Source organism: Meleagris gallopavo, chromosome 1, assembly GCF_000146605.3.
Source record: "Meleagris gallopavo isolate NT-WF06-2002-E0010 breed Aviagen turkey brand Nicholas breeding stock chromosome 1, Turkey_5.1, whole genome shotgun sequence".
Classification (NCBI taxonomy): domain Eukaryota; kingdom Metazoa; phylum Chordata; class Aves; order Galliformes; family Phasianidae; genus Meleagris; species Meleagris gallopavo.
The window spans coordinates 181660820-181670642 of NC_015011.2; positions in this window are offsets into that span (position 1 = coordinate 181660820).

Here is a 9823-nt window from a genome sequence, read left to right on the forward strand (position 1 = left end):
AAAAAAAAGAGTGTATATAGTGGTGTATGGAAGAAGAGGCACATATTGCAAACAACATAGCATACAGCACTTCCCAAAACACAGTGAAGAAGGCAGAACAGGACTTTGCAGAGATTAGATTTCTAATGGCATTTTCATAGCTGTTCATGCAACTCCAGGATGGGGGAAGCACACCATCACATGAGTACCCTCCCTGCAGTTGTGACAGGGTGTCTGAAGGTATTCGGAAAACCTACAGATGTGGAACTGAGTGACACAGTTTAGTGGGCATCGTTGTGATGGGTCAGTGGTTAGACTAGACAGTCTTAGAGGTCTTTTCCAACCTTAATGATTTTAGAAATTTATGAATAAGAACTATACAGCAACAGAAACATAATCAAGGGTTCCCATGTAATTTTGCTTCACTTTAAAATTTGGAGATGCTGTCATTAGCCATATGCTCATCTTCTGCCATCAACAGAAAGTAAATGGAACCTTCACAGCTCAGAAAATCTCAGCTGTGAGCACCTGTTGGTGGTCTGTCTTCATTTCCTGTACAATTTATGTTTTCTTTAGTGTTCTAACCCTGTTAGGATTAATTTGAACTAGCACAAGCAAAGCATTTGCTACTGTACAAATAGTAAAACCATAACATAATCTAAGTTAGAACCAAGATTAGCTGCATAAAACATTACACCTTGAACTACAAACTGTATCTACCTTGTCTTTTGGGTATGCATTGTTATCATACATAACTAGTTATGTTATCAAAATTAACAGGCCGTGTACAAATGTGTAAGGAAGTATCTTAAAATCTTGTCATGAATTTAGATTAGTACAACAAGAATTAGATTACTGAGTTAGTAGCAAGATATCAATTTTTTTTAACAGTGAGCTGAAATCAGTATCACAGTGAAAGAGAAATAACTGAACCTGACACTAGGATTGTAATGACTCAGAAAGCTGAGGAGAACTTTTTCTTTCCACTTTATCAATGGTATTTTGGCCAAACACTTTTCAGTGTCAGGATATTTTTGAAATGTTCAGTGGTAAAACAAAACAAATCAGCATAAACAAGAAATGGTTGTTTTTCCCTGCACATAAGTAATAAATTCTCTTGGACGCATTTGTCCAGAAGAAACCCATAAATAATTGCTAAAGCAGAGATTTAAGCATAAAGTAATACATGCTGGAAAAGCTCCATGTCATACAAAACAAAGAACCCTGAAAAAAAAACCCACTTAGCACACTACTGCAATTGCTCCCTGAGCTCCAGCAGCTTGGAGCCGTGCCCACTGCCCTGGGCAGGCTGGTCCATGGCCACCGCCCTCTGGTGCAGACCCTTTTCCTCACCCCCAGCTGCCCCTCCCCTGTCACAGCTCCATGCCGTTCCCTCGGCCCTGTCACTGTCACACAGAGCAGAGCTCAGCGCTGCTCTCCGCTCCCTGTGAGGAGCTGCAGCCGCCATCAGGCCTCCCCTCAGCCTGCTCTGCTCTGGGCTGAGCACACTACAGACCTCATTTGCTCCTCACCCGTCTTCCCCCCAAGATCTTTCACCATCTTTGAAGCCCTCTTTTGGATGCTCTCCAGGAGTTTTCTTATTTTTCTTATAAGGAACTCTAAAATTGTCAAAAACTGAATGGGCTCTATGGATAACAGTGTAAATAAAGATATACCCAAGCAATCCTGATGTCAGCTGTATTTATAAGCCTGTCAGAAGAGGGAACCTAATACCTTTGATTCTTAATACTTTAGACCTTCAGTAGGCCTAGCATGGGGCTGAGTGGGGCACAAGTAAGGCAACCAATAGGAAACATCTGGTAGTAAGCTTTAGGTGGAATAAGTGGCCTGACTGGTCCAGAAATTGCGATGTCTCAGGAGACATTTGGCAGATTTCTATGTTTACAACCACAGGTCATACTCTTTCTCACAGCTTTTCCACAGTGCATGTAGGCTATAGTTCATACAAAGCTTGATGTATGTTTTAGCTGAAATGAGACAGGGTAGCCATCAGAAGAAGCAATCTTCTGCCGTGCTGTCCCTCCAGCTGCTTATTTGTAGCTCCCTTTTACTCTTGATCTTGTGTCACCACATCTATTTGAGTGTGGTGCAGTGGAAATGACCCAGGAACCTATCAGACTGAATTATTACTTTTCCACCAAAAAAATTCAATTTTCTGTGTTCTCTAACTCAGTGCTTAAAGTACCCCAACCTTGCCTATCATGCAGTCACTTCCATTCCAATACAGAAGTCAGTTATGCCATGATTTCTCTTTCCTTAGGACACATATAGATTCAGAGGGAAGGACTGAAGCTCAAGGTGACTTTGCCCCCATCACTTCATTTGCTATAGTGCTTGCTGTGTTGAAGCTTTAACTTAATAGGTATTTGTTCCTTCACTCTTCAGTTAGTGCTTGGCTTCTTACACGGAGTGCTTCTTCCTCTCTCAAAAGCAAATCTGAGAATGAGAAACACTGATTATTTGTGAATTTCTGGTCTTAACTTCAAATTAACTTCCAGGCTTTGCATAACAAGACACAAATTATTCATGTGAAAAAACCAAGTGATTTATTATGATGTCTGATTTCCAGGGAAGAATTTTCTTCAGATCACACAGCAAGGAGGCTTTCCTATTTTAAATAAGATAAATTACAATTGATGTTGGAATTCAAAACATTGCTCCAACCTTTCTAGATCTCTTGGTTACAGAGAAACTGAGCTCATGAATTATGTTGACATCAAAGTTCATTAACAGTGTTTCTGTGTTCAGATTAAAAAGTCTGGGATCCTTTGCACAGACTCAGTCCTTCCTTCCTTCTTCTGCACAGCTAGAGCACTTTGTTTGCCTTAAAAAGACAGCAGTGGTCTTTACCCTAACCTCACAGAGATGCTGATTCAGGGGAACTATTTTTGAGAGACTTTAGAAATAAATATCAGAGGAAAAAATATGCTATGGCAAATGCATCATAGTAACAATGAACCTTTTTCTTCCTTGCATCCACTCCATGAGCTAATCAGATCTTGGAGTGACATGCAGGAAGGAATTACAGTTTTAGTCATATCTGATCTATAGCAAACAAGAAGCACAATTTTTAATCCAGAGCTACAGAATGAATGGAATTGTTTTAAGCAACTAGCTCACATGCTCCCTTTAAAGTCAACAGAGAAAGGGGAGTGCTAGCTACACTTCTAGTGTGTGTACTCTAAGTTGTCCTCAGCTGTCTGCTTCTTTCACCATAATATTTCAGTCCAGGCTTTATATTCAGCACCTCAGTGCACCACTGAAAGCCTTTCTGTTGATACTGTTTTGCAGACTTGAGTGAAATCACTAAATCCATTCAACTGTTAAAAGTTAAGCAGGTGCCAAAATGATGGCAGAACTTGGAGAATGTATTTTTTTTTTACTTCACGCTTTGAAGCATTACAGTTTTCCTACAAAGTGTCAACACAGCTTGGGAAAGTGACAAGTTCTCAAATGTGCTAAATATTTTATGCCATTACAACAATATTCGTAATTGAGCTGTTGAGTGACCTTGACTGAATGAGCAGAGAGGCCATGGCAATCACAGGCCATTTCAGAGAGATCACATACGAACATGTCAACATAAGAAGTAGTGGTGTATTGTTTACTTGCTTCATTTCCAAAGTTATAAAACATCTAAATGGCAAGTAGATCATCATTCTTTCAGCTCTGTGGGGAGCAACAGTGAACATTTGTAAGACACTGCCTCCCAGCAGACAGAACAGGGCAGGTAAGGATGAGAACACACATGTAAATAATTATACCAAGCACAGTTCCAGAAACACAACTGCGGAAAATACCAGAAGATCTGATAGACCTAAAGTGCGAAATTCCAGCATCCATTAGGAAATCTGCAGGCTTCCTGTGCATGTCAGGGGGGTGTACATTAATCATGCCAATAGGCTAGGATAGAATTTGTCTCAGAGACTGTCCTGGGAAAGGTGTAGATGATGAAGGGGATGCCTGGCAAGAACTCCAGAGTACAGAACTGCAAATATGTGCTCTTTAAGAAAGGGTTATTGTCAATTATGGGGGAAAAAAATTGGAAAAAAATTCTGATCGACTGTTAAAAACTGAGTAATAAGTTTTCAAGCCTTTTATTCTTCCAACAGAAGTCTGTTTCCCCATTGCCTTGCAAAATCATTTGCAATTTACGATGGCTGTGAAATATAATAATATACTTCAATTTATTGCTGAATTACAATAAATACAGTGCAGTACAGAAACTGTTCTGGACACAGTTTTGAGCACAGCTGAGCAGGATAACAGCAGAAAGCTGCTGACAAACTGCTATTGACATCTGATGCTTTTTGACAGTCTCTGTGATATGAATGCCTTCACCTCCTTCCTAGAAATACTGTTGCACCCTCCATGCAACACAAAACCAACTTCGTATGTATTGCTGTCAGCAATTGTTGCAAACTTTCAGAGGAGTCCTAGTGCACCGCATAGGATTAGACCTTTAACTTACATAACATATTTGAGAAAGAAGAAACTGAGAATCTGACTACAGTGAACTGATTTGTTTAATGATTCTTTTGTAAGCTGATATTGTAAGCAGAACTGCTTTGAAATTCTCTTTTAAATTATCATAATCAGAAAATGTTGACTAGCCGAAACTAGTATTTCCCTTGAGAATATAAGAATCAGTACGTAAAAAAGGATAAGGTTTCTGGTCAAAATATAAGTCTTGCCAGGATTTAAAAACAAGTCTTGCATGTGGCTGTTGATGCTAAGGTATGAGCTGTACTAATATGTCTGAAAATGCAAAGATTTCTCCTACTTCTCTCAAATATCAAGAGATCTTTGAGTCCAATCCCCCTGCCAAAGCAGGTTCTTTGCAATAGCTTGCACAGGTGGGCATCCAGATGGGTCTTGAATATCTCCATAGGAAGAGACTCCACAATCTCTCTGGGCAACCTGTTCCTGTGCTCTGTCACCATTACCATAAATAAGTTTTGCATGTTTGTATGGAACTTCCTGTGTTCAAATCTTAGGCTATTACTCTTTGTCTTATTGCTGTACAGCACTGAGAAGAGCCTGGCCTCATACATTTGCCTCCCACCCCCCTTTATATATTTATAAACATTTATCAGATCCCTTCTCAGTCTTCTCTTCCCCAGACTGAACAGACCCAGATTACTCAGTCTTTCCTCATGGGGGGGATGCTCCAGGACCTCTATTGTTTTTGTGGTCCTCTGATGGATCCCAGTCTTTTTTGAACTGGGGAGTCCACAACTGAACATAGTATTCTAAATATGGCCTCACCAGAGCAGAGTAGAGGGTGAGAATCACTTCCCTTGACCTGCTGGCCACAATCTTTCTAATACACCCCAGGATACCATTGGTCTTCTTAGCTACAAGAGCACACTGCTGGCTCATGGCCACCTGGACCCCCAGATCCTTCTCCACAGAGCTCCCCTCCAGCAGGTCATCACCTAACCTGTACTGATGCATGCAGTTATTCCCCCCCAATTTCAAGTCTCTACACTTGCTCTTGTTAAACCTCATCAGGTTCCACTCTGCCCAACTCTCCGGTCTGTTCAGGTGTTGTTGAAAGGCAGCACAGCCTTTTGGTGTGTCAGCCCCTCCTCCAAGCTTTGTGTCATAAGCAAAGTTGTTGAGTGTGGACTCTATTGCTTTCATTTGAATGTGAAATTTTAACTATGTATGAGGAGAGAATTTGGCATTATGAAATAGTCCTACTTCTCACTGTGACTGAAAAGAATTTAAAATTTCAGAACAGTACTTCCTTCCTAATTTATTTATTTTTTTTGTGCTTTTGATTAACAGGATAGTGCTAATTAAGTAAGCAACTCAGCATGACACATTTAAAATTAGCAGAATAATTCTAAGAATGTTAAAAAACATTCAAAAGATATCTCTCTGTATGTGGACACTTGTTTAAAGAATAAGTGTAACATTATCACAGATTTTAAGAATATTGCACTTGCAGCATTAAAACTTCTTTTGTAGCAGACATAGTTTGTTTGAACAAATACACTTGGCACATGTTTTAAGAAAGGAATTGTACTGAAGACATATGACATGCTATGCAGAATAAAGCAATCATTCAGAAAAATCCACATAGAATAACGACACATATAATGGTTCCTAATTTGTTCTAAGAGAATTTGAACCATATGGCCATATTACTATATTAATGTAATGTATCTGTAAAAAATACTTGCTTAAATATATGTTATATATGTAACATATACTAGAGGAAACATCTATAAGAAAAAAAAATGAGTAGTCTCACAAAACACTGAAATTGGCAGTGGCCTTAAATTAAATGTAAGTATGTGGCACAAAATGAAAACTGCATCAAAATGTCTTTTCATCACGCTGGAAATTCAAATCTGCATTTGAACTTTAAAGGTCAGTTATTTCTCAGATACAGGACATGAAACACCTCACACTGAATCTACAAAGTATGTGAGAATGGCAAATAATGTAGACCAGACTAATGAGTTCTGGTGATTTAATATGGGGCAATTTAAGAAATTACCAACCCCAGCTGCCTGCCCAGCCTTTCTGCCAGAAATTACTGCCTTTATAAAAACTGTCAAAATAGGTGGTACGTTCTCTGTTTAGCAAAAACTGTTCTTGGCAGCTGGCATTCTAAGTGTTATCAGCTTGAATTTTTGCTTGTGGTACTAATTGAACAGTACGGTATCTGAGGGCTTTGCTTCATGATGTGTAGTGCATCTAGCAGGGGAGAAACTGGGTAACCAATTCTAGTTATGGAGATAAGCTGTTTTTCCCATGAATAATAAGCTGCAGGAGAAGTGGATGCAAATATGTTAATTGGAAATTGCCTCATAAATCTTAGCAGAGCAGATTGTCACCACCTGGTAGATTCCATCCTAACAGCAAACTGCACTGCAATGACTAGATGATCTTAAAGGTCCCTTCCAACCCAAACTATTCTACGATTCTATGATTCTATGACTGGGGTGTACTGACTACATGAAATAGGCAATATGCCACAGTAACATTTTCCTGGACTTGGAAGATTACATTTTCAGCAGCTCAGTGTCCAGGTGGAGGCCAGTCATGAGCCGATCTTCAGACCAGTACTCTTTAACATCTTCATCAATGTCATAGATAGTGGGATCAAGCAAGTTTGTGGACAACACCAAGCTGAGTGATGTAGAAGGAAGGAACACCATCCAAAGTGACCTGCACAGGCTTGAAAAGTGCACCCACACAAACCTAATGAGATTTAACAGAGCCAAGTGCAGGGTATTGCACCTGGGTTGGTGCAATCCCTAGTATATGTACAGTGTGGGAGAAGAACTCACTGAGAGCAGCCCTGAGAGAAGGACTTGTGGGTTTTGGTAGATGAAAAACTGAACATGAGCCAGGCGTATGTACTTGGAGCCCAGAGGCCAAGAGTATCCTGGGCTGCACCAATGGAGGGGTGGCAACAGGGAGATGCAGGGGGGGACTTTGTCTCCCTCTGCTCTCTGCCCTCATAAGGCCCATCTGGAGTACTGTGTGCAGACCTGGGGCCCCCAATCCAGGAATGATGCAGAGCTGTTGGAGTGTCCAGAAGAGTGCCACAAGGATGCACGGCTCCTACAAAGACAGGCTGAGGTAGCTGGGCTCTAATCACTTCTGTGTGGACAGAAGCAGGCTGAGGCTCAGCTGGGGTGTTGACCCACAGGTGGGCCCAGAGCAGTGAGGCCTATGGCAGCACCGGGGGGAATGGGAGACCAACATCCTGCTGCACCACTGGGACAGGAACTGAGAGCTCTGAGCTAGGCTGAACTGTGGCCTTGTATCACAGGAAAGGTCTCTGGAGACCCTAGGGAAGCTGGGCAGGGCCTGCCCCTAGCACTAGGGCCATTGACAGTGATCCTGGTAGTCTATACTTCTCCTGTGGCCATTACATTTTCATTACGATTCAGGTTTAAATTGCCTTTTGAATTATTTACATACACATCCAGGAGCAGTACAGATTAGTAAGCATTACCATCAGACTTGTCTGAGATTTTGAATTACTTTGATGACAAATAAACCAAACTGATTTTTGTTGAAGTCTGCAGTGAGGCCAAACTTTTAGCATTGCTCTGCACATGACAAGGACATGGGCTACAACCTGCAGCACAGCAATCTCATTCAAAATCAGCCTGTGAAAGAGATCCTCTATTGAAAAAAATAATAATAATAAAAAAAAAAAAATAAAAGCAATAGCTCTGAATACTCATAAAATGGGATGTGACAGTCTGTACTTGGTCCTCCGTGGTTTCATGTCCCATTGAAATGTTCAAAATAGGAGGCTACAGAAGTATATTGAGAGCTTCTTCAGAAGCTGTGCCAAAATGGTGCAATCTTAGGACCAGAAGGATGGCAAAAAGAAGAAAGAGCATAACTGAGAATCCCAGTTGTAAGACTACTCAACTAGAATACAGGAGAACATGCTCTGAATTCCATTTCTCAGACAGTTGAGGGATTTGGCATTTGGGTGACATTTGAATCACACAGAATCACAGAATGTTCTGGGTTGGAAGGGACCTTAAGAATCATGAATCTCCAATGCCCCCACCATAGGCAGGGCCACCAGTTTCCACATATTTAATTTGGATGTTCTGTGCCCATTGGCAGAGTGACTAAGAGTGCTTAAGCTCAGGAATGCCGGCTGCCCAAGAGGGGGACTTCCAGATGCTCCTATTGAGAGGAAGCATAGAAGCCAAATTTAGATATTATGAGATCTCTGGATCCATGCATAAAAGTGTGGATTCACTCTACTGCACACCGGGTACTGTAGAGTAAATTGCAGACAGGAGCTTAACTGTCCTCCAGAGGGTGATTCAAATGTTCAGTCAAATGAAACCTATCCCAGTTGTTTGACAACAAAAATCAACAAAGATAAATAGCCTTATAAATTAGGAGCTTCAGCTCGCTGTCTAAAATTAAGATGAATCTGAATCCTAATCCCAAGGTGCTGAAATGCTTAAATTAGAAGTAATTAATGAGATGCCCTTATCTCTCTCTTAGTCTTTCAGAGTCTCAGTTTTTCACCCATAAAACAGAGGTGATGCAGAAAAAACCAAAACCCTGAATTCAATTAAACTAAATGAGGACCAAAGTTTGTAGAATTAGCTTCCTAATCTAAATAAGAGATCTCTGGGAGATGAGAGTTGAATAGTTCTGAGACAAAAAGAAAGTTGTTGAGATGAACATTGGCTTCTTACTGTCAATCTCATTTTTCAAAAAGGCAGAATTAAGCAGGCACTGAAAGTTTGGATTTTTCTCTGTTTATGAATTTACAAACCACGTTCCAGGGCAAGCTGAAGAACATATCTGCTCATTCTCAAGCAGGAATTTTTAATTCAGAGCTTTGGAGATTTTTAAGTCTTCCATGAGGACTGCAACATTACATTTTAGGCCTTGTCATGTGAAACTCTTTTCACTTGTAGCGGTGTTCCTTTATACATGTGATCAACTGACTAATTAGTAATGACACACAGTTTCCAGAGATATACTCTCACCGTTTTATAGCTACAGAACATTGTGACTAGGATGGAAAATAGCTGTAGGAGAGCTGGCTGCAAAATTTGTTCTGTGGAAGAGGACAGCAGAGAAAAGAATTATGGAACAATTATGGTGTGATTAAATGAAAAAAGGTAAAAAGAAGAGGAATGGGGAGGTGATGCAAGACTACCTGCAGCCACCTTCACTGGGCATTCCAGTCATTTTGACTGTGAATTTGCTATTTAGAATGAAAATAAATAAATAAATAAATAAAGGAAAAAGAATAAAGAAACCTGCTGAAGAGCTTCAAATTTAGGTACGTGTTAATAAGCAGGTCTTT